This window comes from Marmota flaviventris, chromosome 16 (genome assembly GCF_047511675.1).
Source record: "Marmota flaviventris isolate mMarFla1 chromosome 16, mMarFla1.hap1, whole genome shotgun sequence".
In the NCBI taxonomy this organism is placed as follows: domain Eukaryota; kingdom Metazoa; phylum Chordata; class Mammalia; order Rodentia; family Sciuridae; genus Marmota; species Marmota flaviventris.
This window is the reverse complement of record NC_092513.1, coordinates 21804211-21831036: the sequence shown is the minus strand read 5'-3', so window position 1 is coordinate 21831036 and position 26826 is coordinate 21804211. Positions and strand designations below refer to the sequence as shown.

Sequence of the window (26826 nt, the reverse complement as noted above, 5' to 3'; positions counted from 1 at the left end):
TCACCCAAAGACATTTAGAAATACAGAAAACAGACACACACACCTCCCTCACCTTTCCATTTAAATGGCTCTTTCTACCTAAGCCTCTATATCTTAAATCTATTGATAAACACCACAACTCTGAAACCTACCCTTTGATTTACAACCACTGCACTATTATTTGTTCTATTACACTTATTTTTCAAAATCACTTTTTATGAAAAAAAGAAAGGAAAAGAAAATCAGTTTCATTGTAACCCTGAGGCTTCACTACCCTTACAGAGGAGGACCTATTAGGTTTGTTAACTGAGATTCCACCTGGAACATTTCTCCAATGAGAAGCCTATTTAAGAAAGTGTGTTAAAGATTAATAAAGCCTAGACAGCTTCAACATTAAATTTCAGTGCTAGTTGATTTTATTGGATTGGATTTTTGTGGCCCCTTTTGCAAGGGAATTCGTCTATAAAGGCTAGAACATGACAAAAAAAAAAAAAAAAAACAATTAGTATTTTTTTGATCCAGGCAGTACTTTTAGAAGTCACTTTAGGTTCTACAGTGTATTGGACTTTTTATAAACTAACATTGTGGCTTTATCTCCAAGCCTTTTTGCATTTGAGACCCTGCCCAGGAAGTACCTAGGTTTGAAGAATTCAACTGTGAATTGCTTTGTTTGAAAACCAGAAGCCAGAATTGTTTTACTGCCATTAACTGGGTGAATAGAGCTGGCTTCTCCCCTACTTGCAAATGTCATTGAAATCTGTTGCTTATTCCCATATGAGTACTGATGAGTTGACCTGCTAATGAACAGCACAAGTTTTGCTGGGGAGAATCTTACATATACAACAATCTAGAGAACTGCATCTTATCAGAGTCCTGCATTTTCCTGTAGTGATGTGATTCTCTTCTGCTTTCTGTTAAAGGAAGTTTTTTTGTAGTATCACTCCATGAACGCACTTGAGGTTGAGAGGACCCTTAGGTCTACACTGAAATTTCCCAGGCTCTAGTTACTGTCAACATGGCATTGAGTCCTATTAACAAACCATAGAAGAATGGAAGCCTCTCCTGTTGGCCTAAAGGACCTCCAGTCTGGCTTCTGATGGTACCTCTGGCCTCAATTTAATGTAATCAAATCCACACAACTCTTCAGCTTTTGTAGCAATCTGCTAAACCATGCCTTTGCCCACTTCATTCTATGTGTAGTACTTTCTAACCCATCATTCTAATTTCTGCTTCCCCCCTCACACAAAAAATACTCAGTCTTATACAGCCCATTTTCTAGAATCTTTAACTGGCTCCCTAGGCAAGGAAGGGTGCCATCTCTGTGCTCATATTAACTGTGCTTTCCCCTGTCAACATGTATCCTTATAATACTTACACAATTCCTCAGCTGGTCCATGACGCCCTGAAGATACAGACCACAGTACCTCTGTCTTAGCTTCTCTAGGTGGAATGGCTCTTTAGAACCTTGATAGTTGAATGGTACCATGTGGGGTTTAGGAACCTGGCCTTCACAGCCACACAGAGAGGACTTCAGAACCTATCTCTAGCCACTTGAACCACATATGGATATGTCCTAGACCCAGTTTCCTGTTAGGTGGGTTTGTGGTGGCTAAGAGAACAAAGCACCAGGTAACCACCTACAGAACCACCTGTCAATCATCGCGGTCTCCTGACTAATCCTGGATCTCAGCAAGCTCCCCTAGGACAAGGTACTCTAAAAACCTCCCTTTCCTGTCCCAAGCCCTCCCTTCCTGCCCTAAGCCCAATAAAAATTCCAATCCAGCTGAGACTGTGTGATTCCCAGGACTCGCTCTGTTGGATTGGAGGGTCTCACCTGGGAGCAAATCTCAATAGAGCCTTGCTCAGGAGCAAATCTCAATAAAGCCTTGTTCAACAGCCCTTTTAATCTGCCTCCTTTTGGTCACTGGTGCCTGACCTTACATTTCCCATCTGCCAAATGCAGATTGGGATCATGTCTACCTTGTAAGGTTGTCTTGACCATAAGTAATACTTAGTAACGGGCCTGGAAAAGAGTAACAGTTCAATACATGAAGCTTCATGAATAATAGAGAATTATAACAGTATTGAAGTCACTGGTAGCAAATGGGATGAGGGAAGCCCCAGAAAGAAGTGCTGTTTTCCTAAGTGGACACAACTCCTGTTTCCTGCTTCTCCATCGCTGGCCTGTTACCGATGCAGTGTCTGGTTCTTCCCTGGTCAGAGGGACCTTGTGTAAACACGTGGTGTTACACAAGCCTCTGAAAAGCTTTCGACACCAACACCTCCATCTGAAAAGATCAGGATTAATAAAATAACAAGTATGCTAGCAAGTCCCTGCATAATATTCAGCACACCACTTAATTCTCACTTGGTGAAAGTCAGATGTAAGTTTGCCTTACTGTGGCTTTGACGAGCTTCCTCTTCACCCGCAAACCTCAGAACTATCTTCTGCTTCCAGAAAGTCAAGTGAACTATAGGTTGACTGATGACAGCAACTGACCTCTCATGTACCATGGAAGGAAATAATCATTAAAAACATAAAGATATTACTAGGGTTAAGCAATTTAGGTCAATGATGAATTAGATTAATAGGTGTTTTCATATAAAACTTAATTACTTATAACTGACATAGCGAATTATTCCTCATTTTATTCTTGCTGTCCACTTGTATTAAAAAAATGCAAGCAGTCATCCCATTTTGCCAGAGGATCTAAATTTGCTTTTCCCAACAAAGTTTTATTCCCCCCTCTTGCTCCATTTGTGTAAATATCTGTAACGTAAATGTTTCTCCCTTAAAAGGCTTCTTGAAAGTCTTTTCCTAGGAAATATTTTCATGATCAACATTATTTACCTTGCCTGTGTAGTTATGTAAATAATTTCAGGCTTTTCTCCACCAGAATTCTTATAACTTAACCTATCTTTAGAAAACGTGAGTAAGATTGCAAAATACTGCTGCCCCAATAAGCATTTTAGACTTTGGAAAGAAAATGTGAGTACAGGGTTGAGAATGTGTGTGAGACCCGGTGACAATAACAAGGATGTTTATAAATGAAACACACTACAAATGGCACCAGAGTTTGGAGGAGGAAAGCAATTTGGCAAAGTGAAAATGTTAAATGTTTTAATTTTCTTCCATGCCAGTAGAATCTTGTAAAACAAGGTGACATATTAAATTTTCTATACTACAGTGGCTCCAAGAGCCTGTCAACATTTTCATTATAAACTCTACTTTCAGAGCTTTATAACTCAGCTTTAAGAATTCACACTGGCCTGACATTTGGAGTGTGAGGTCTTACCTGGGGAACATGTATTTCACATGCTTTAAAAATTATGAGTTTATCCATTTCTCAGTTTATCATGAGTAACCTTTTCATACATTTCACTTGGTTTCTGGGCCTCAGAATTGGAGGTAAAGGGCTTACATGGGGTAGGTCGCCCTTGGGGGCAAAATGTACAAATGTGGGCAACTCAGGGCAGGGCTGCCCATCTTCATTACTGGGTCTCATAGTCACAGGAATCACTCAGTCGGTCATAAAGAAAGCAGGAGTTTTGTTACACAGCCCTCAGTGTTTTGGACTGACTTTGTGCTAACTAAGGGGCATACTACACCAAATCTCTATAGAAAAAGTCCTTGATTGTTGGGCGATTTCTTAGTCTCAAACTGTCTGTTTTAACATTTGTATCATCTTGTAGATGGAATAAGATCTTTACCCCAAGTTTCCTAACAGTCACTCTGATCTTGCTTGTTTGCTGTTGCTCTTCCTGTGTGTGTCTGTATACCTGAGCTCTTATTTCTCCCCTTCCTACCATACTTTTTAGTCAATATTATGAAAAAATACAGAAACTTTTTTTTACACATTTTACTTTGGAATATCTAAAGATAAATTTCCTGAAGAATTATTTTGTGGAAAGCAATTAGAGAAGAACGGGGGAGAAAAGAAGGAAGTCACAGATGGGAAAGATACATTACTATGTACTACCAGGTCTTGAAATATCTTGAAGACTCACTACCTAGAATAGGTAACCCAAAGCCTTAAATGTGGACTGTCTGAAAAGATGTGGAGTTTCTTCATAGAAGATGTGGTAAAGAATCAACTTTTCTAGGTTTGTTTGGGATATTTCTAGGAAATAACCATTTTCTGGTATGTGTTAAACATTATTTAACTCTACCAAGTTGCATAATATTGTCCTGTGGATGCAATATTCACCAAAATGTGACAAATACCCAGTGTAGAATCCCATCACTTGTTTCTATTTTATGAAGTCCAACATTGTGCCATTTACAAAAAGAAAAGAAACATATTATTTATTTTCCTCATAACTACTGTGCAGACAATGTTCCTCAAGAGACTGAGGTTTAAAGGATTTGCTAAATCAATGTCCATGGTAGGTTTAGAACATGAGTCTGAAGACTCCATACCCTTTTCTCTAATCTACAAAGCTATTCTTTACATGAACAAGGATATCTGTTTCTGTCTTTAAATTTATGTTAGGATCATGCAAAACCTAACCTTGTAAGTGGTTTATGTTTTTCAGTGGAAAATATTAGGGTATGAAGACCTTCAAATTGGAAAAAAAAAAAAAAAGAAGTATGAAAAGGCTTGAGGTCTCAAAGTAAAATAAGTTTAAATCAAGAAACATTGAAAAATAAAAAGAAATCAATTTCTTTCTCCATTTCTCTCACTTCATTGTCACCTCTTTCTCCTCCCCTCCTGTTAGTCCCATTGTAGTGAATGGCATCCTACCCATCCATTTGCCGGCTAGAAACCAGTACAATGCAATCTCTCCCTCTCCCCTTCCCCACTATGACATTGTGAGCAAGTAACAAAGTGTGTCTGGTCTCTATAGAGAATTTTTTTATTTTATTTGTTATTAAATTGTTTAAAATGTATTTTATTGACACATAATATTTGTACATATTTATGAAATATAGTAAATAACTCCATACATATATGCATTGTATGATGTTCATCAAGTCAGGGTAATTAGTATTCCATCTCCTCAAACATTAAGCATTTCTATGGGTTAAGGGTCTTTGAAATTAGTTTGCAATATATCATATATTGTTTCAGGCTATAGTTACCCTAGTGTGATATAGAACACCCATTTCTCCCATCTTATTGTGTTCTAGTACCCATTTACCTAACCTCTCTTCTTCTCCCTATTACCTTCCCAGTCTCTGAAGACCACTGTTCCACTGTCTTCATCTGTGAAAATGATTATTTTAGCTTCTGTAAATGAGTGAGAACATGTATCATTTGTCTTTTTGTGCCTTAGTTATCTTACTTAACCTGATGTCCTTCAGTTGCATTCATGTTAATGAAAATGAAAACATTTCATTCATTTTATAGTTAAATGATATTCCATGTATATGTATACACCATATTTTCTTTATCCACTCATCTGTTGATGAACAATAAGATCGTTTCCGCATCCAACTGAATGGTGCTGAAACAGACATGGAGCATGGCTGTCTTTTGGATTGAATGACTTCATTCCCTTTGGGTGTACACCCAGTAATGTGATTTCTGGGTCATATGGTAGTTCTATTTTTAGGTCTTTAGGAATCTCCACACTGTTTTCCATAGTGGCTATACTAATTTACTTTTCCACCAACAGTGGATGAGAGTTCTCTTTTCTCTATAACCCCTCCAGTACCTGTCATTTTGATAATAACCACTTCAATTGAGCTAATGTGGGGTTGCATCTCCTTGATGATTAGTGATTGTGGTATTGAACACTGCAGGCCATTTTTGTATCTTCTTTTGAGAAGTATCTATGTGATTTTTTTTAGCCCATTTTCATAATCAGATTTTTTTTTCTGTTGAGTTCCTTATATAATCTGTACATGAAAGCCTTGTCAGATAAATAGTTTGCAAATATTTTCTCTCTTTTTACTGCCATGTTTTCACATTAATGGTGGTTTGTTTCCTTGTGGTATAGCTTTTTAGTTAGATATTACCCTATTTTGCCTATTTTTTTATTCTTACCATCTATGCTTTTGGGGTTTTATTCAAAAAATAAATGTCTTGAAGTTTTTCCACTATGTCTTCTAGTAATTTCATAGTTTTGGGTGTTACATGTATTTAGGTCTTTGATCTACTTTGAGTTGATTTCTGTATATGGTAAGAGATAGGGATATAGGGATCTAGTTCCATTCTTTTTCATATGTTTATTCAAATTTCCAGCACTATTTAAAGAACAGAAAACTCTTCTTTCTGCAATGTATATTCTGTGCTTTATCAAAACTATGTTGAGTATATGTGGATTGATTTCTGTGCTCTCTATTTTGTTTGGTCTAAATTTTTAATTCATTTGAATAAAAAACAAAGAACATGGTTACTGTATAATATAATAAGAATATATTTAGTTTTGTGAAAAACTGTTAAACTTCCTTCTAGAGTGACTGGACCATTTTGAATTACCACTAGCAATTGAAAGTTCTTCTTGCTCATTCTTGCCAACACTTAATGTGTTCAACATCCTGGATTTTGGCCATTCTAATAGGTGTATAGTGGTATTTCATTGCTACTTTAATTTGCAATTCCCTAAAGACAGTTGTTGAGTATCTTTCCATATTTTTATATGCCATCTGTGTAACTTCTATTCAGGTCTTTGAACCATATTCTTTATTAAATTATACATTTTCCTTTTGTTGAGTTTTAATTATTTTTGTATATATTGTGTGATAGTCTTTTATCAGATATGTCTTTTGTAATTGTTATATCTCAGTCTGTGTTTTTTTCTCATTCTTTTAACTATGTCTTTCCTAGAAGGGAAGGGTTTTTCATTTTAATGAAGTTCTTCATTCTGTCAATAATTCCTTTCATGGATGGTGTCTTTGATCCTGCATATAAAAAGTCTTCTCCATACCCAATATCACTTAGAATTCCTCTTTGTCTTTTAGGAGTTTTATTATTTCACATTTTACCTTTAGAATTTTGATCCACTTTGAGTTAATTTTTGTGAAGTGTGTAAGATCTATGTCTAGATTAATATTTTTTGTCTGTGGATGCCCAGTTGTTCCATCACCATTTGTTGCAAAGACTCTTTCTCAGTAATATTGCCTTTGCTCCTTTGTCAAAGATCAGTTGACTTTATCTACAAAACAGTTTTAGTGTGCTTATTTCTTTTTGTGTCTATTATTACCATTGAAATAGAAGCTGATATCATCTCTTGCCTGCTTTTCCTACAATGATCTATTAATTAGCTTGCAATCTATTTCATCACAGAGGCTAGAGTTGTCTTTTAAAAATATTTGAAGCTGTTGAATGATTTCCAACTGATTTTAGAACAAATATAAAGCTTTAGTTTCATTGAAAATTTCTGCATAATCCGACTTCTCTCACCAACCTTCTCTCCCTTTCTCTCCCTTTCCTCCACTAATAACTTTATTCCTGCCAATTTGGGTTTAGCTAATTCCTCTGTGTTCATTCTTTTGAGCTCTGTTTAGGTGTAACTTGCCCTAGGATATCCTGTTGAATTTTCAGCTCTTATTCCTAACGAGTCTCATATACTATGTCTTTAGTGTCCTTCTTAACAATTACCAATTATAATTTTATTACTATTTGTCTAGCCTTTGCCTCCGGAACAGGGCTGAGTGCTTCCTGGGTGCAGGAGAAAACATTCCTGAGAAACTCATTGCTGAATTCACCGTGAGCAGAATATTGCAGTGTCTGTGTGTTCTACTGGGCTTGTTTACAGTAACTGAACTTAAATCATTTATAAGGGTTTGGAATGGAAATACATAGCAGGAGAGTTGAGGGTTAAATTCAAGATTACTAGAGCCCAGAACTTTTCTGTTTATCGGAAATCATGTAATCAAATCACCAGTCAACTGACTTTAGTCACCAGTGCAGGACCGACTTAAAGAGCAGGGATTTGGAAAGCCATAGGATAATAAATTTGGAAAAGATAAATGTCAGGACTCTTATAATGATGTTAAACCCAGAGCCTTTTATTTAGGATTCAACCATCTTCCTTCTTCATCCACCAAGTCCTATAGTCCAGAGCTCATTTTGTTCCTTGTAGATGATTTCTGACATGCCCAGAAAGATAAGACCATTAGTGTTCTTGTTCTCTCCTTTCTATGGGGACTCTACAGAAAAAAAAAAAAAAAAAAGTGGCTTTCATCATTTCTCTTTTTAAGGAAAAATGTGTTTTCCCTTTCAGAAAGCAATTTTCCAATGTTCTGAAATTTACTTTCAAGTCTCAATGGGCCTGATTTACTCAGTGTCCTTGGAAAGACATGAGCCCTGGACTAGCCCAGGGTCAGCTGATAACTAAGCACTAGAGAGATTACCTTAAAAGCACAAGTCCTGAATGGGACATGAAGCAGGCAGGAAGGGAGTGTGTGTGTGTGTGTGTGTGTGTGTGTGTTTGTGTGTGTGTGTGTGTATATATATATATATATATATATATATATATATATATATATATTTAAAGATAGTAAACCTCTCATTCACATAAAATTAACATTTCACATAAATGAATAAATTTTAAACTAATTACTTTCTGTTCTATTCAATTCTTTTAAATTACATGTTCAGATTAAAAGGGGCACTTCTGACTGAGCCCTTTGTTAGCTGACATTGGTAATCTCTCTAGTGCTTTCTCCCTTAGATAGCCTCTGGCTTCCTGCTGGAGGTGGAGGACAGACAGTCTCAGTGTTCCCTAGACACTAAGGGTGGACAGATAAACTCCACATAGAAACACTAGTGAGTCAATGCCCAGAACCCTAAGACATTTGGGATTGTCACAATCACTCATACTAGATATTAGTGCTACACCGAATGCTCTCTAACCAAGGTTTCTCTGTGTTACTTTACCCATTTAATTAAATATCAATATCAAAAAGCTCCTACAACACTGAACTGTTTTTTTCCTGTTTCTCTGTCTCTATTCACATCTCTCATATTTTAATTAACTCCTATGTTCAGCACTTCTCAACTTTTGTGCGTATCAGAGTCATCTGTAGGAACTTGTTAAAAATACAGGATCCAGGCCTTGCCCTGCCTCAATGAGGTGGTTTCCTTTATTGGCTCCCTAGGAAATTCTGACCTACACCAAAGTTTAATGTACACAAGTTTTCAATTTTACAAAAATAACATCATGTTTGTTACTCTGTGATACACACACCCCCATATTTTTTACTTAATACAGTTTAATCCTTTTTTTATTATTGGAAACTATTAACTACCAGATGCTCTTTATTAGAAGATGTTGTAATGACAAACACTTAGGTAAGTGATAATTTATCAATTTATGCTAAACACTTCTTGGTTTAGGGACTTTATGTAACTGTTATTCTTTCAAGAATATTTCATGTACCATGATAAAAAACACCTAGTAAACCATGAATACCAAGAAAATAATAGCTAGAGGTTTATAAGTGTGCATTGTGGGGCACCAGTAATTTATTTTTGAGAGAGCCTGATTAAATGCATCTCTGTGGATTGCCATGGTTTATGGCAGAAGTGATGTTTTGATTTGTGTTAGAGTTTTAATAAGTTTAGAGTTGAAAATTTATTCTGCCTTCAGTTTATTCCCTTTTGCTGATAGTTAATGTCCAAGGCACTTAGAGGAACTACCATGGAAATTCTAATAAAATATTATAAAGTAAAGGGTAAAAGGGTCAATATCAGAGTTGGTTATATTTCCTCCCTTCTTTCTTGTATCAGAAATTGAACCTAGGGGTGCACTGCTACTGAACCACATCCCAAGCCCTTTTTAATTAAAAAAATAATTTTGAGACACTATTTCATGAAGTTGCTGTCTTCTAATTTGAGATCCTCCTACCTCAGCCTCTACATTGCCGGAATTACAGGTATACACCACTATGCTAGGCTTAGCTTGTTGTAATTTCTAACTAAAGATAAAACAACTCACATTAGTTAGGGTCCTATCTCCAAAAAGGATTAAGCCCAAAGAAGCACATTATCTACCTCATTGTTTTTGATTTTGTTGTTGTTGTATTGTTTTTCTTTCATTGTAAATACTCACTGGAAATGAAAACTTACCAAGAAATGGTTAAGCGTCTTGTCCCTAATTGCTTGCCTCTGAAATTCAAGTAGAATAGATCATATCTTGCTCCTTGCTTGTCCTGGAGATTAATGGAGATACACAAACACACACACACAACCACACACACACACTCATACACATATAGAAAATATATGTGTGTGTGTATATATATATATTTATATATGTATATAAATCCAAGCATTGGCACATATTTTCATTGTCAAGAAACTTAACTTTTTAAATTGCTCATTTGCTTAGTACTCAGAGTGCCACAAACATGGATCCTCTAAGGTGGGTGGACCCTACGACTGGATGTGTGTCATGACACCTCAAACACTTTATGGTTTTCATGGAAAGACAACTACATCCTCCAGGGGCTGCTGGGATGAATAACAGCAACTGGGTAGTACTTTGCAAAAGGAAATTACACTTAGAGTGGAAACACCTGGACTTAAGGTCATTAGATGCCAGAAAATTCTAGCTTATATTTCAAGGATTCTGTTAACAAACATTAGATACTAGGGCCCTGCCCTTTTGCCTTTTGGTATGGAAAATCTATCATCTTACTGAAGAAGACATTGCAACAATTTTATGATCTGAATGTCAGTTAAGTTTCTATCCAAAGGGAGGGAATCATCCTTTTAATTCTTTTTTCTTTTCCTTTTCCCAAGAGTTCTATATCAAGATGATTTATTTACCAAATATTTATTTATCTCACCAACAACAGTTCAGGGTATGATAGAAGAGGTTTATACATATTGAAAAGCTGAACCCCCAAAACAATAAAGAAACAGTGAGAGAGCAATAGACAAAAGCTTGCAACATTTCCTTAGAAAACAGATGTCAGCTACAGGGGGAGATAGATGAATCCAGGCTGATGAAGTTGTAGCCAAATAATTTTCCCTGATGACAATCTCCAGAGATGGTTGTTAAATGTACCAACTTGTAATTATCGAATTGCCGTGGGGTTTGGGAAATCTTTCTGGAACAGGAGTCCCAGATGTTTGTGATATTCAGGCTGATTAGGTAAACTGTGGCCTGGAACAGTATTCTTCAAGAGTGTGGTCCCTGATCAGCTGCAACAGCATCACTTGGGAACTTGTGGGAAATACAAATTACTTGGCCCCTTCCAGACTTATTTAATCAGAAACTCTGGGGGGTATAGGCCAGCAATCTGTTTTGTAACAAGCCTTCCAGGTGATTCTCCTGTACACTCAAGTTTAAGAACCACTGGCTTAGAGCATGCCCAGATGGATTGAAAGATTGACTGTTCATCAGCCTGGTAGCATCTTGAAGCTTAGGTATCCTGGAAATCCCCAAAGGAGGAGGCAAAAGGGAGGGGGAGGAAATATAAATAACTGTCCAGTTGGCTGTTTTCATAGCTGTTGTCATGCAGGGGCTCAGACCCAGGAAACAAGGTTCAGGGTTGCACAGGTGGAAGAAGATGCAAGACACAGTTGGGATAGTAGACATGTTTTATTCAGAGATGGCAATAGCCTCTGAGCTCCACCTTTAGCTTTGGCCCACATCCAGTTCCATTTTACCACCTATTAGCCTCATTTTGCCCCTGAGTGTTTTCCATAGGCGCTTTTTATATTCGGACCAAACAAAGAAGACCCATTGCCAACAGATTACACACAGGGGTGCATGCTCACAAGTTAAAGTTCATGACCTTGAGTATGTATGCTGAATCAGTGTTTCTGGTCTTGACTAAGCATAACATAGCTGGCTCTCAGCCCTGGTTACACACCTAAAACAACATAACCTGCTGCAATCCTAGGCTAGGGAGCCTAACTATAGCCATTTGGGGCCTGCCCCAACAGTTATCTTCTTCCTAATGCATTCTGTGTAAAATGGATTAGGAAGAAAAAAGTCCAAGATTCATTACTTCCAAAGTCAAAAAGGAAGGATTTCTTGAAAAACCATGAGTAGACTTTCTGGAAGGTCTAAGACAGAGTTTTCCCAAAAAAGAACTAGCTCCTTTAGCTTAATCAGCTAAAGCAGAGTATGACACTGATAGTCCTCCAACCAACAGAGATACACAGAGAAAGGTTTCCATTTGTTCACATTTAAATGTAAATTTACAACAAAGGGTCACCAGGCATGGTAAGAATTCTTGCTACATGAATAAGAAAGGCAATGGTGAACAGCAGGAAAAATAAAATAATCCCAGGATATTCAAGGAAACAGAATTTTTAAAGACTAATTAGTACTTTTAGAGAAACTCGGGAAATTATTGCATTCATAAACCAATAGCAGCAACTCTGAAAAAGAAATAGAGAACAAAAGCAAGCTCTTAAAAACTTTTAAATATTTTAGTAGAACTTTTAAAGAAATCAATAGAAGGGATAGAGGATAAAATAAGGCAAGTCTCTACGATTTTTTCTATTTAAAAGAAAAAAAAATTGTGGAGGTAAGGAAAAGATAAGAGGATTGGGCCAAAAGTTCTAGAATATAGCTAGCAAATGTACCAGAGAAGATGAAATGGAATAGGGGCAGGGGGTGCTTTTACAAAATTAGAAATAGTTCCCCTGATATGCCTTCTAGTTGAATTGACCTGCTGAATACTGAGTCAGCTGACCAAAGAAAATAAAGTTCTCAGAAAGGCACATACAGGCACAAACAAATCCTGCCAAACACTATCACAGAGCTCCTCAGCACATTAGTTACAAAATGATAAAGCACTGCTTTCTATTTCTGTGGGAATTTTTTTCCCCAAAATTAGAATTACATAAGTATCCAAATTATTGATCACATGTAAAGATAAAAAATAATGTTGATACACAAGGACTCAGAAATTACATATCTTATACCTTTCCCAGGAAATTACTTGTAATTTCCCAGGTAATTACAAGGAGCCGGGAAATAAAAAGTCACTGATTAGTAATGTGGGTAGGACTAGTGTGTGGCGCGAGATGTGTCATGCAAGTACAGTTTTGGATCCTTCTTAAATTTTGATATTTTATTCATCATAAGTTTTCTCATCATTTTTAGGTATTTTTAAATTGCATTATAAAATGTTATTTATTTTGAAATTGAGGTTTTTGTACCTCCATTAACTTTTGGGCCCACATACCTGTCTCACTAACCCATATCAGTCCTGAACTTGATGAGTATGTTTCCTGTGATTTGTTGCTGCTGCAAAAAATCAAGTAGCACACCCTCATTATTTTACAGGTCTGCAGGTTGTAAGGCCAAGATCAAGGTAGCAGCTGAGTCACACCTTCATGGAGGCTGTGGTGGAGAATTCATTCTTTGCTTTTCCAGCCTCTGTTGGCTTCAGGTGTTACTTGGCTTGTATCTGCCTCACTCTGATCTGTTAGTGTCCAAGGTCACAATGCTTTCTTCCCTACTGGCCACCTTTTCCTCTGTATGTCTGTCTTAAAAATCCTACCTCTCTCTTATAAAGACACTTATCATTGGATATAAATCCAGCCTGCATAATCCATCATAATCTCATCTCCTGATCCGTAGCTTAACTGCATGTACATTCACACCTATACAAACTCCATTTTTGTTTATTTTCTGTTTTACAAATAAGGTTATATTCACAGGTTCTGGGGATTAAAATGTGGACTCTTTTTCTTTCTTTCTTTCTTTTTTTCTTTCTTTAATGGGGGAAGGCAAGTGATCTTTAGCTCACTACAAGTAGCAAACAGTGAATGCACAGTAAGAAAGTTAAGAAGAAACAATAACAGACACCTCTTAGTTGACCAATGATCATGCAGGCCCAATTGGAGCAGGAGAAGGTCTAGAAGACAGACCTTCAGGAAAAAGAAAGTTGCTAGACTTGGTGGTATATTTAGGGGAATAAGTGAGATTCAAGTGAAAATGTTTTTTAAAGGAAGAAATCTGCATGCCTAGAAAATTTAAGTCAGAGCAAAAAGTAAAAATATTTGTATTCTACTTGACAATGCCAGCAAGAAATATTTACATAATTCTGAAAATATAAACAATATTTAATGATTCTGACCTTTTGAAATCAAACTATAGACAAAGACCAAGATATTATTAAATCTATTTCAAAAAGGTAACAGTGTCTGTGGCAGAAGGTAGCTGGTAAAAAAGAATAGAGACTTAAAAAAGTAAAGCATATGGACAATAATAGCCTCTTCTTACTAAGTATGAAATCAAGAAATATTATCCACTTTTAGCAGCAGAAGTAATAAAAACTGCATGCATTATATTACTTAAAGTTCAATGGTAACCAATATAGGTAATCCAAAGGGAAATGTACTGGGCACAGACTGGCAATATAAATGAATTAATTCCTCATCCATCATAGTAAGAAGTCAATAAATAAAGTTTAAAACTGATAGATAGGAAAAAATACTGTTTAGAGATATGATAGAAATCACAAGTGGAGATTTTAAAGTCCCTTATGGGAGTGAGACTATTGCATATAATGTTAAGTTCATTCTTTTTTAAAAAAATATCTTTTAGTTGTCAATGTAGCTTTATTCTATTTATTTATATGTGGTGCTGAGAATTAAACCCAGTGCCTCACATGTGCTAGGATAGTGCTCTACCTCTAAGCCACAACCCCAGCCCACGTTAAGTTCTTTTCTTTGGTATTTTAAATGTGAGCATTAACACATCAGTAATAATAATAAAAATGCTTGTACCAGTTTCTTCCATTTATTTTTTAGTTTTGTAATGTCCTTTAATGAATCTTGAGATGTATTTAATGAATAGTGTTATAAAAATTATTTATTTTAATCTTACATTTTCTATTTCACTGCTTCTTAAACTCTTTGGGCCATTAAAGCTTCCTCCCCAAAGACATTTACTGATAATTTAGTAAGAAGCAATGAAATGAATTTACATGAAATATATTCTGAATACCAACATAAATTTAAAGTTAGACTCATAAACATAAAATTTCCCTGTCAAATCATTATAAAAGTTTTAAAAAGTTTTTCTTTCAATGTGTGTTCCTACCCCTAATGCATACTGGCAACATGAAATTTGTGTACTGGAACAATTTTAACAAAGTACTATCTTAATGTTTTTGTTTTTTTTAATCTCAATAGTGTTTCGTTTTTTCTGCCTTACTCCTCTACCCGAAGGTCATCAAAACCCTTTGATTTATTATGTTTGAAAAGCTCTACAGTTACAGTTTCTGCATTATGTATCAAGTAGAGATCATTGCTGTATATGCTATAAATAGAGTTTCAGTTTCAAATCCCATGACAGTATCTTCTTGTCTTCTGCCTACGGACTGCCAGGATCATCCTTTCCCTCGACTTTTCCATGCAGTATGAACATGTGACATTAAGGGTCTTTTAATACCTGGTGTGTTTCAGGACTCAGCCCTCTGTATCAGTATTCTGTTCATCTATCCTTATATCAATGACATCATCAATTTGATGATAATAGTACTAAAACCAGTTTTTCCAACTGTTATGTTTTGGATGTGAGGTGTCCCACAAAAGCTCAGGTGTGAGACAATGCAAGAAGGCTCAGAGGAGAAATGATTGGGTTGATTGGGTTAAGAGTCTTAACCCAATCAGTGGATTAATCCCCTGATAGAAATTAACTGAGTGATAACTGAATTAGTAGTTTGAAAAGCTCTACAGTTACAGTTTCTGGATTACATATCAAGTAAAGATCATTGTGGTATATGCTAGAAATATACAGGAGGAGGTAGGAATTGAGGGCTTGGCTTTGGGGTATATATTTGTATCTGGCAGCTCTGCTTTCTGATTATGATGTGAACTACTTCCTTCAACCACACTTTCCCACCATTATGTACAGCCTCACCTCAAGCCCCAAGGAATGGAGCTGGTCTTCTGTGGACTAAGATCTCTGAAACTGTGAGGCCCTAAAGAAACCTTTCCTCCTTTTCAGGTGTTCTGTTTGAGTCCTTTAGTCACAGTAGGAAAAAAAAGCTGACTAAAACACCAAGTATATTTTTGTCTTTTATTTCAAGTGTATCTTGCCTGATATTTCAAGTAGTATTTTTAATTTAATTTTAACTGTTTGTCTTTTATGTGGAATTCAATAGACAGATACAGGATTGATAGATAAATAGATAAAACCCAGGAAAGTTACATTTTTTTAAAATTCTGATAATTTAGCTTGATACTCTTTGAACTTAACAATTTGAAAATTAATAAAATTCATGGTTGTCTTATTAAAAATCATTATTAATCCAGGCTGATTGTTATTTAACATCCTTTAAGATATATGGTTATTAGGGAAAAAAGAGTAATATCTTTTCCTTTTCCTTACTGCTAGCAAGATTTGTGGCTGAGAACCCTATACTGAAAGCCAGATTGATGAGAAAACATATACACTTATTTAATTTTTACAAGACACAAGAGCTTCAGAAATGAAGACTCAAAGAAATAAGGAAAGCTGAGGCATATGAAGAATTGACAGATATGTGGCAGTTTGATTAGAGGATTTGGGGGGCAGCAAAGTCGGTTTGTTCAAATCCTTCTTGGGATCCCTATATGATAACCCTTTATTCCGGTTACAGGGCAGAACAAATGTCTTCAGGGGAGAAAGGAAGAAGAAAGAGACTTTCCTCTCTCTGTTGTGTCCTCAATTTCCAAGGTGCTATCTTCTGGGGGAGCATTTCTTGCAGCCTACTAGAGGGAAATATAAGGAAAGTAGCCGTAGGTGATGGAAGGGTTGGGATCGCAGACCCAGGAAGTTGTTACACATTTCCTCACCTATGAGTAGGGTCATGGCTAACATGCTTGTAACAAGAGTCAGGTGAGTAAGAGAAAAGCATGACAGATGTATTTAATCAAAGTTATGTAGGACATAGAAGTCTTCAGAAACAAATGCCCAACACCCAGGAATAACTATTAGGTGTGATGAAGAATGGGCAGTTGTATAGAAATGTGACTGGGCAGAAGGGTATGATCTAATTGCAGCAGGCTGAAGGGGGGAATCTAGCAAAGACTTTCTATTCAGGTTTTTCTTCATCTCTCTTTGCAGCATTGCTTTCTCCCTGATATGGTTCAGGACCCCTTCAGGATGAGGATCTCGTGACCTTTCAGGGGAGATGGCTCAATAATTTTCTTCAGTTTTATTAAAATTCTTTTTTTTTTTGTCCTTACAATGTCCTCATCACTGAAAATATTAGGTACATCTGTATGAAAAGAACAAATAAAGTTTACATTATTTTGTTCTTTCTACCAGGCCGTATTTTAAAGTCTGAGTGTTTAAATAAAGTTGATTAGTTAACTATAATGACCTTGTTCATTTCTGATTGACCATATGAGGAGGAATCTCAGCAATAAGACACAATGCATGAATTTTAAAAAGCAAACAATTTCTGAATGCTGAAAAGGAACAAATGGAGACAATGAGTGGAACTAGGAAAGGTAACCCTCTTTTCAGTTAATGCATTTCCAGAACTATGCACAAAGGTGCTTCCAAACAAAAGGATCATTACAAAGGAGGGTGCACTTCAGACAGACTCTTTTCAAAGGACCCTTCTTTAATTCAACAGGCTGCTTCAAATGCAATGCATTTTAAAGTACTGGAAAGTAATGATACTACTCTCCCTAGACTGCAAAGGAAGACAATGTTAGTTTTATTGTGATGACTTTGGTAACATAGGTTGGTCTGTAGCATCTTCTTTGAACTAGCAGCCTTTCATGGTTCTTGGAGAGGAGCTTACAGTATTTAGATGTCAGGAGAGAAAATATGAGATTCAGTTTCTTCTCCCCTGCACCATGACCCTGCCCTCTCATTCCTACATTTTTCTTATCAGCCCAATCCTAAGATTGCTTTGACCCTGTACTAGTGCCCTAATTCTATCCCTAAGCCCTCTGCTTCTCTCCTAACTTCTTGAACTATGCCCACATCCTCTCCCTACTTTTTATTGTTCTTACCACACATTTGCATTTAATCCCAATCATGGTAGCTCCCCACCCCTTTCCTGTGGTTTGTGTTCTGTGGTCTCAGTTACTGGCAGTCAACTGTAGTCTAAAAATACAGTACAGTAACATATTTTGTGTGAGAGAGAATGTTCAGATTATTTTCATTTTACTATAATTGTTCTATTTTATTGTCATTGTTAATATCTTACTGTATCTAATTTATAAATTTAACTTTATCATGAGTATGCATACTTAGAAAACAAATACAGTATATATGGGGTTTAGTTCCAGCCACAACTTCAGACATCTACTGGGGTTTTGGAACAAATCCCTATGAATAATGGGTGACCACTCAAATATTCTCCTGGATTCTTGGCCTTTCTTCATAGTTTCTTGCTTGCCAATTTTATACTTGTAACTTATTGAACCTGAACCTATTGCTCTCTTTCTCTCAGCTTAAAGGGAGCCTCCCCACCTCCCCTCCAAGTTACCACAGGAGAGAAACATTTGCAAAGTTTTGATTTTTCACCCCCAATGTTCTTTTAAGAGGTGAATATTTCAGAATAATTTAGGGGACTTATTTTCCTATAAACACTTTAATGTTTAATTTTAAAACCCTACATTACCTGGAAGAACTAGACAACAGATTTCTAAAGAATGTAAATCACCACAATTTTATTGTATCATGTAACCTGTTGAAAGTTCTGAATATCTTTGGACAGATGTGCCCTGTTAAGCTCAAGGAAGCTACAACAAGAGACCATACTGATTCCCAGTTTGTCAGATGTTTCTAAAAAACATGTTGTATGTCATAATGAAAAACAGACCTACACCACAAGCACTTTCAGAGAGAAAATAGTCTGAGACGCTAACATTTAAGAAAAGAATTGAAAATTGTGTGAGAAGTTCAATATATATGACCTGTCAATTTGAATGTGTTGGACAATCTTACTTGTTTCTCTAGCAATGGCTTTGGAAAGCAGTTTGACATTTTATTAAACTCTTGACTACAGTAAGCATGCTTATCCAGAACCCAAAATGCTTTACTTTTACTCTTTTTCCACTTTAGAACATGAAGATAAAACACATAAAAACACTATTACTTCTCACAGGGTAGCCTAGTTTGACTCTCAGTATCCTAGCCACAGGCATATATGATAAAGATTAGTGTTAATAATGTGATTTTTTTTTTTTCACTTGAGGCTTGGGAAGACTCTGTCATTCTTTCTGAATTGTTACAAAATTTAAGTTGTATGCATTCTAATGTTGAGTGTATTTTCTGTAAAAGACTGTAGTGTTCAGAGACATTCTTGATGCAATCCTTGCTCTTAAGCATTGGGTAAGTAGTTAACCACAGTCCTCATTCCCAAAGCCCTGGGAAGCCTTGAAGGTTATACTATGCCATACATTATAGGGCAATACATAATTTTACAATATATTTTATAGATGTGTGCCTTTATTGTCCAAGCAAGGCACTTGATGGGGATGAGACAGTAGGAATAGGTGGCAGTGATCCAGCGCAGGTGGTGTTCCTTTGGCTCCTAACCCACTCAGGAGCACTCATTATCTTGGGCTTGATGTCCATCTGGTTTAAGGACCCACCATTGAAGACACCAACTGGGCTGCCTCGGACAAGGTGATTCATGCTTGGCAGGTATGTCTAGGGCAGCAAGAGCTTGCACATCAGGTGCATTTTCATTACCTTCTGCACCAACAGTGCTGCCTTTTCCGCAGTGCGCAGGCGCCCCAGCAGCCATTGATGCTTTCCATAAAAGACATGATTCCATCCCAGAGCTGCTTCAACATGCAGCAACTGCACCAGCAATTTAGAGATATGTCCGACCCGTGGTCCAGGTCCATGCAAAGGTAGGTGACCCTGTGGAAGGCACAGCACTACTGCTTCTGCTCCACTCCATTTTCTCATTGGCCCCTTGGAAAGGCTTCACAATTTTAAAGTGTGGGGAAAAGGGTACTCTTGTACATTGCTGCTCTTGTACATTGGTGCGGCCAATTTGGAAAGCAGTATGGAGATTCCTTGGAAAGCTGGGAATGGAACCACCATTTGACCCAGCTATTTCCCTTCTTGGACTATTCCCTAAAGACCTTAAAAGAGCATACTATAGGGATACTGCTACAATGATGTTCATAGCAGCACAATTCACAATAGCTAGACTGTGGAACCAACCTAGATCCCCTTCAATAGATGAATGGATAAAAAAATGTGGCATTTATACACAATGGAGTATTACTCTGCACTAAAAAAATGACAAAATCATGGAATTTTCAGGGAAATGGATGGCACTAGAGCAGATTATGCTAAGTGAAGCTAGCCAATCCCTAAAAAACAAATGCCAAATGTCATCTTTGATATAAGGAGAACAACTAAGAACAGAATAGGGAGGAAGAGCATGAGAAGAAGATCACCACTAAACAGGGACGAAAGGGGGGAAGGAAAGAGAGAGAGAAGGGAAATTGCATGGTAAAGGAAGGAGAGCCTCATTGTTATACAAAATTACATATAAGAGGAAGTGAGGGGAAAGGGGGAAAAAACAAGAGAGAGAAATGAATTACAGTAGATGGGGTAGAGAGAGAAGATGAGAGGGGAGGGGAGGGAAGGGGAAGGGGGATAGTAAAGGAGAGGAAGGGCAGCAGAATACAACTAGTATGGCAATATATAAAAAAAATGGATGTGTAACTGATGTGAATCTGCAATATGTATACGGGGTAAAAATGGGAGTTCATAATCTGCTTGAATTAAATGTGTGAAATATGATATGTCAAAAAAATAAATAAATAAAGTAATTTACTGTCAAGTCATGTCTCTAGACTGACATGGGAGCACGGAAACCGTAGATTTGTAAACCTTTCTGTCCTGGTTGGAGAAAGTAGCAGACTGGGCTTTGCAGATCCTGGGAGGCAGTGAAAGTGTCCTTTGCATAAAATCCACACACCTGTGAGTCCGAAGGAAGCTGCTTTAATTGATCAGGGAATGTGGGGTGTGTTTGTCTTTGAAGCTTCTCAGACTGGGGAAAGCCGTGGAGGGATTAAGTATGGGGAAAAGATAATAGAAATGGAGGATAAGGGGCAAGTTATATATTTGAAATAGAATTTGAACTCTCATAAATTCACACAAAATGTCTTTCTGTTGTGAAACTTAATAAATATAGGAATAGTTCTAACATTCTTTAAGTGGGAAACCAGCTTCTCTGTGGCTCCTTGGTACTTTCATTAATGGGTCAAGATTCAGCAGAGCACCAGACGGACCTCATTCTTCTTACCGCTGTGTTAAAACTGCGTCAGGTTCTAGTGGTTGGAGATTTTGAAATCCTTGGAGTCGTGAACTTCTTATTTTATAAAAAATAAATCAGAAACTCATTTAAGGGTAAATAATACTTTTGCTTTGTGACATGGGTGCATGTAGTTTTTGCTCTTTGGTGTACAAGTAAGGAGTAAGCACAAAGAGGAGACACAAAGGAAAGGGAGGTTTCGTGACTTGCTCAGTATTGCAAAGCTGCTCATGGAGGAGAATCAGATTCTGAACCCAGATCAAACTCATGTTGAGGTCCCTACTCATAACCATAAAATGCTATATTCTGTGATTTTAGCAAGTTTTACCCAAATACCTGAAATTAGCCCACTTTGAAAATACTCATGGAACCCAACTGGCACCTAGTAGTTCGTATTTGAGAAGCTATTTCAGATGCTCTGGTGCCCAAATGCTAGGATGATCGTTGCCAGGCCTGTGCACAATATTCATATCTTAACAAATGACAGGAAAAAATATTCCCAGTTTTTGACAATAGCTTGATTCCTGGTTCTCTGTTAACAATTAGCAATATAACAAATGATGCTGATTATAATTGAATCAGCTATAGACTTAGTGACTAGTTTGGGTAATGACAAGGTTGGAATTACCAGGTGTAGAGAATTCTGAATTTCAGTTGTTCTTCAGATAAATAATTTTCTTTTTTTCACTTAACTGGGAGCTCCCAGAGAGCAGGAATGTTACTCTTCACTTTGAGTCATTGACAGTTATCAAAGTTTTAAGAAAGAGTAATTGTCAACAGATATTTGTGGATTTACCTTAAAGAATCTTCCCAAGTTGCACATTTATTATTTGATAAATTCTAATAGTATTCACTTTTTATGATATTTAGAGGATTAATAAAATTGATGTTGCAGGGTCCCCAATGAAAAAAAAAGATTTTCATGGGTTCTGTTCAGTATGCACCTTTAGCAAAATGTGTCCTGAAAGTCTGTAAGTCTTCCCCCGCTAATATTGTCATCCAAATGCCTATAGAATCGAATACAATATGGCATCCAATGTTTAATATGTCATTAAACAAAACATTCTGGTATTTTGATTTGGGGGGGGCAGTCTTTACATAAAATGATGGAGTAGAAAAGATAGTATTCCATTTTTAAATGAGAAATAATGGGAGCTGTTCTACACAATGACATTCCCAGGGAGGTTTGAGCAACATCTTTGTGTTTTATTCACTAACTCCATGTGTCATTAGGAGGATAGGACATACAGGTGAATATGACAATGATAATGCGTTTGACAGTACATAGAGTGTTGTCATCTTGGTTGAAAATGCTGCTGTGGATGGCGTGATTAGATGCAGATATAAATATGTTTGAAAGAAATCTTTGTGATAGCATTTTCTACACCAAACAGATGTTGCATACTTTTTTATGGATCAGTGGCTGCTTGTAAATACCAAAACATCCACCATGTTAGCATATCACATTGTATTCAGAAGCACATTTTGTTCCTGAGAGATTGCAAGCAGAATAGATAAGAGTAAAAACACCAGAGATTTTTTTTGCCTAATAAATCAGTTAGCTATTGCTGCAGAGCAAACCATTGTAGACATCTGTGGCTCACAACAACTGTTTATTTAATTCACATTTTGGTGGGTCAGTTGGGTGGTTCTTCTGGGGTAGACCAGGAGTCTTTTTTTTTTTTAAAGAGTGAGAGAGAGGGAGAAAGAGAGAGAGAGAGAATTTTAATATTTATTTTTTAGTTTTCGGCGGACACAACATCTTTGTATGTGGTGCTGAGGATCGAACCGGTGCCGCACACATGCCAGGAGAGCGCGCTACCGCTTGAGCTACATCCCCAGCCCCTAGACCAGGAGTCTTGTCTCTCTAATGTAGCAGTGATCAGGTGGGGTATTGATAAGGTGGCTTATCTATGGGTCTTGGTTAGAAAGATGGGGACTTTCTCCAGTTGGCCTCCCTTACCCCAGCAGGCTAGTTTAGGATTGTTAGCATGGAGGGCCCATGGAGACTGCAGGCTTTCAAGAGTGATAGTCCAGGTGTATAGATTCTGTCTTGTGAGTCCTTGACTGAAGACAAAGCAGAGTCTGTACATTCTACTGATCAGAACACATCATAGAGCCAGAGGATTTTCAAGAAGTAGAGAAATTCTCTTCTCCTTTTGAAGGAGCAGAGAGTGCAACCAGTTTTCCAATTTCCCATGGCTAATATTATAATTCTCAACCAGCTTCCCCATCTTCAAATGGTGTCATTTAATTGTAACCATAACAGCCAACACATACAGAGCTCACACTGTGTACCAGATAGTGTGTTGCTGTGCATGATTTTACTCAATTAATTTTCACAATAACAATGAGAGTTGGACATTCATTGTCTTTACCTTGTAGATAAGGAGACTGCTTCACAGAGTGGGCAACTATTTTGCAAAACAATAAAATCTCCAAAAGGAGATTTCCCTGGTCAAATAAATTCGGGAAATGCAAAGTTAAACAATGACTAAGCATCCTGTACCTATCTACCCATCTATCCTGTAAGATAACTCAAAGTTGTGAATGTATTCATGTAAGTTTTGAGTTCTACAGAAGGGAAGGGTGTTAGCCACATTTTCCACATTTGGAATCTAGAAAACCTTCTTTTTATGGATGATCTTAACATCTTATATAACAGTAGCAGTCTGAAGAACACAGCTTGGAAAATGGGTATTATTGAATTTAGACTCTGAATAGTAAGCCAATTTACCCTGGGGTACATAGAAAATGTACTTCTGTCACTGAGAATATAAAGATATATGCAAAATACATAACCTCTCAGTTTACTTGCCTGTACAAAAAAAAAAAATGACCTTATAGGGGTGAAAAAAATTAACTAGTCAGAGTAATGAATCGACTCCAGATTTTGAGTCAAGTTTATTTGTATTGCAGTCTTCTGTCCCTCTTCTTTATCTTTTTTTCCCACCCCCTCCTCTGTTTGTATCAATGTCCCTCTGAGCAGTAACACAGTGTTAACTGTGCTGACAGTTGGTAAATAGTACTATGGCATAGCAATAAGATACTGAGAGAAAATTATACCTGTGTCAAATTGCTTCTGAATCATTTACCTCAAGATAGTCAAATTAGAAAGACCACCTCTGAGACATACAAATGAGGTGGTAGCTTGGGGAAAGATATCTGTAGTTCTGTAGCATTCAGTAGCTACTGTTTAATTTTACTATTTCTAGAGTAACAGCCTTGAGAAGGGGGATTCTGTAATTAAGATCATGCTGTATCTGAGAATCTAAATATCCAAGCAGAGGAGGTAAGATCTTAGCATACAAAGCTTCATTTAAAATAAAGTGAGTGTGTATTTGTGTCTATGTACATGTGTGGGTATTACTGCATGATAATTACCCAAGATAGTGTATTGCATATTCATACATGCATATAACATAATTTGATCAATTTCAATGCCCAGTATCCCCCTCCTTGTCCTCCACCCCTCCTTTGTCGGCTCTCTCCCCTGATCTTCTTCCTGTACTGTCCAACCTTCTATTTTCATAAGACCCCTTCTTTTCCCTTTTAGTTATTTAAATTCCACATATGTGAAAATATATGAACCTTGACTTTAGGAACCTGATTTATTTCTCTTAATATGATTCTCACTGATTCTATTCATTTTTCTGCAAATGACAAAATTTTGTTCTTTATGGTTGAATAAAAGTCCATTGTGTATACACACTATATTTCCTTCTTCCATTCATCTGTTGGCAGACACCTAGACTGGTTCCATGATGTGGCTCTTGTGAATTGTGCTTCTATAAACAAGAGTATGCATGCATGTATATCCACATAATTTGCTGATTTGCTTAAGAGACAGAGCATATTCATTTAACCCATGTATTCATTGATCTCCCCAGGAGTTTGTGAAAGAAGAGATAATGACCTAATATTAACTGAGTAAATGTCAGTATTTTATTTAATCCTCATAACAACACAATGAGATAGCTATATTTATCCTCATTTTTATAGATCAAGACTGGTAGGTGTCCCTTCTTACCTTCAAGCAGATTGGCACATGCCACTTTCTGGGTGATGAGCCCTTTGGTGAGAGGGATGAGAGATGGATGAATGGAGGAAATGCTGTTGCTAAGAGGAGTGGAGGGAGTCCTTACCCTTGAACCCATCCTGATCCAACTTTCCAGAGATTTAGAAAAGCCTTTGTACTTGAGTGAAGGGAACTCAAAAAACTCAGAAACCTAGGGAATCTGCTGGGAGTCATTCCCAGAGAAAAAACCTCTTATTTCACACACACACAAAAACATTGATCTCTCTGCATTTCAGCCTGGAGGTGAGGTGGAGTTGGAAATTCAGAGGGTTTTGAGTCAAATTTGAGGCCAGCAGCAGCAATAGCAGGGTGCAGTCAAGGCCATTCAAACACATACGGCAGCTTAGGTGGGTACTTGGGACCCTCCAGCAAGAGGCAGTTTCCATATATAATCAGTGATTAATCACATAGAGGTGACCAAAGTTGTGCCTATAAGTTGGTTGGCTCAACTTGCTATTAAACACTTATACTCACCATGCATACATAATGATATCAGAAAAAGATATTTGAATATGCCTTGAAGTTAACCCCAATAGAGTTGACACCTGCTTATCTTTCCACATTATAGGATAGAGCAAACTTGATAGTGGAGGAGGATGAGATAATGGAAAGGATGCATCCCAACCAAAGCAAGGTGGCTAATGGACTTGATGAGAGCCACATGATTAGCAGGCAGCAGGGCCTTAGCAACCAGAAGGACCAGACCTGCTTCTCTCTCTCTTTCCATTTTTCCAGAATGGGATGTGCCAATAAATCTCCATGTGAGTGGCTGGTTTTATGTATACTCCAGATCTTTCTAAAATAATGTTTTTGTGGGGAGAGGGTGAGTTTCAACGTTTTGGCCAGGGATAAAAGTTGGTAAAATTACTAAGTTCTGCAACAACTCTCTGCCATTTATTTTGGTGTTTTTATTAGTAATTCCAAAGTACCTGGTGAAGACAGTGCCATCATATTATACAAGATTATGTGACTGTCACATAAGCAGACCCTGTATGACCATGCCTAGTAGCCTTGGTTGAAGAAGAAGGGTGACAATTGTCACCACCAATTCTTTCAAAGTGTAACAAATAATAACAACCATATCTAATGTAGTCCCATCTCCCCATGTGTCAGGCTCTGTTAATCACTTTATATTCCTTATCTCATTCAGTGCACACATCTTTAGAAGTTGGCTCCCATTATTTTCCTTGAACACATGGGGAAATTGAGGCTTAGCGAGATGGGTAAGAAGGCCAAGGTCATACCATTTGTAAGTGACAGCTGGTCCATGATTTAAACCTAGGTCATCCAAAGCCAAAATCTGTGCTCTTCTTCACAGAACTAAACTATGCCCCATTTACAAAATACTCTCACATAAATTACTTCATCTAATCCTTACAACCGCTCAGCTGGATCAGAAAGATCAGAAGGTTTACATAAAAGAATGACTAGAATTGGTAGTTTGATATTTTTCCCCCCAAGGTTACATAGCTTCAGGTTTTTTAGTTGAAACCTGAAAACTTTTAAAAAGAATAAATTCCTGTGTTTCTCCTAGTTGTCCATATTTTTTTCTTTTGATAATAGGTAGAATACACAACTTTTTTTTTTTTTTACTGGCATAGAATTTTCTAAATATAGT

General features: G+C 37.0%; 1 protein-coding gene across 1 annotated transcript in view; it reads left to right on the top strand.

Annotated features, from left to right (window-relative positions):
• Dcc (DCC netrin 1 receptor) overlaps positions 1–26826 on the top strand; it is a 1066901-nt gene that overhangs the window by 398008 nt on the left and 642067 nt on the right. The window lies entirely within an intron of this gene.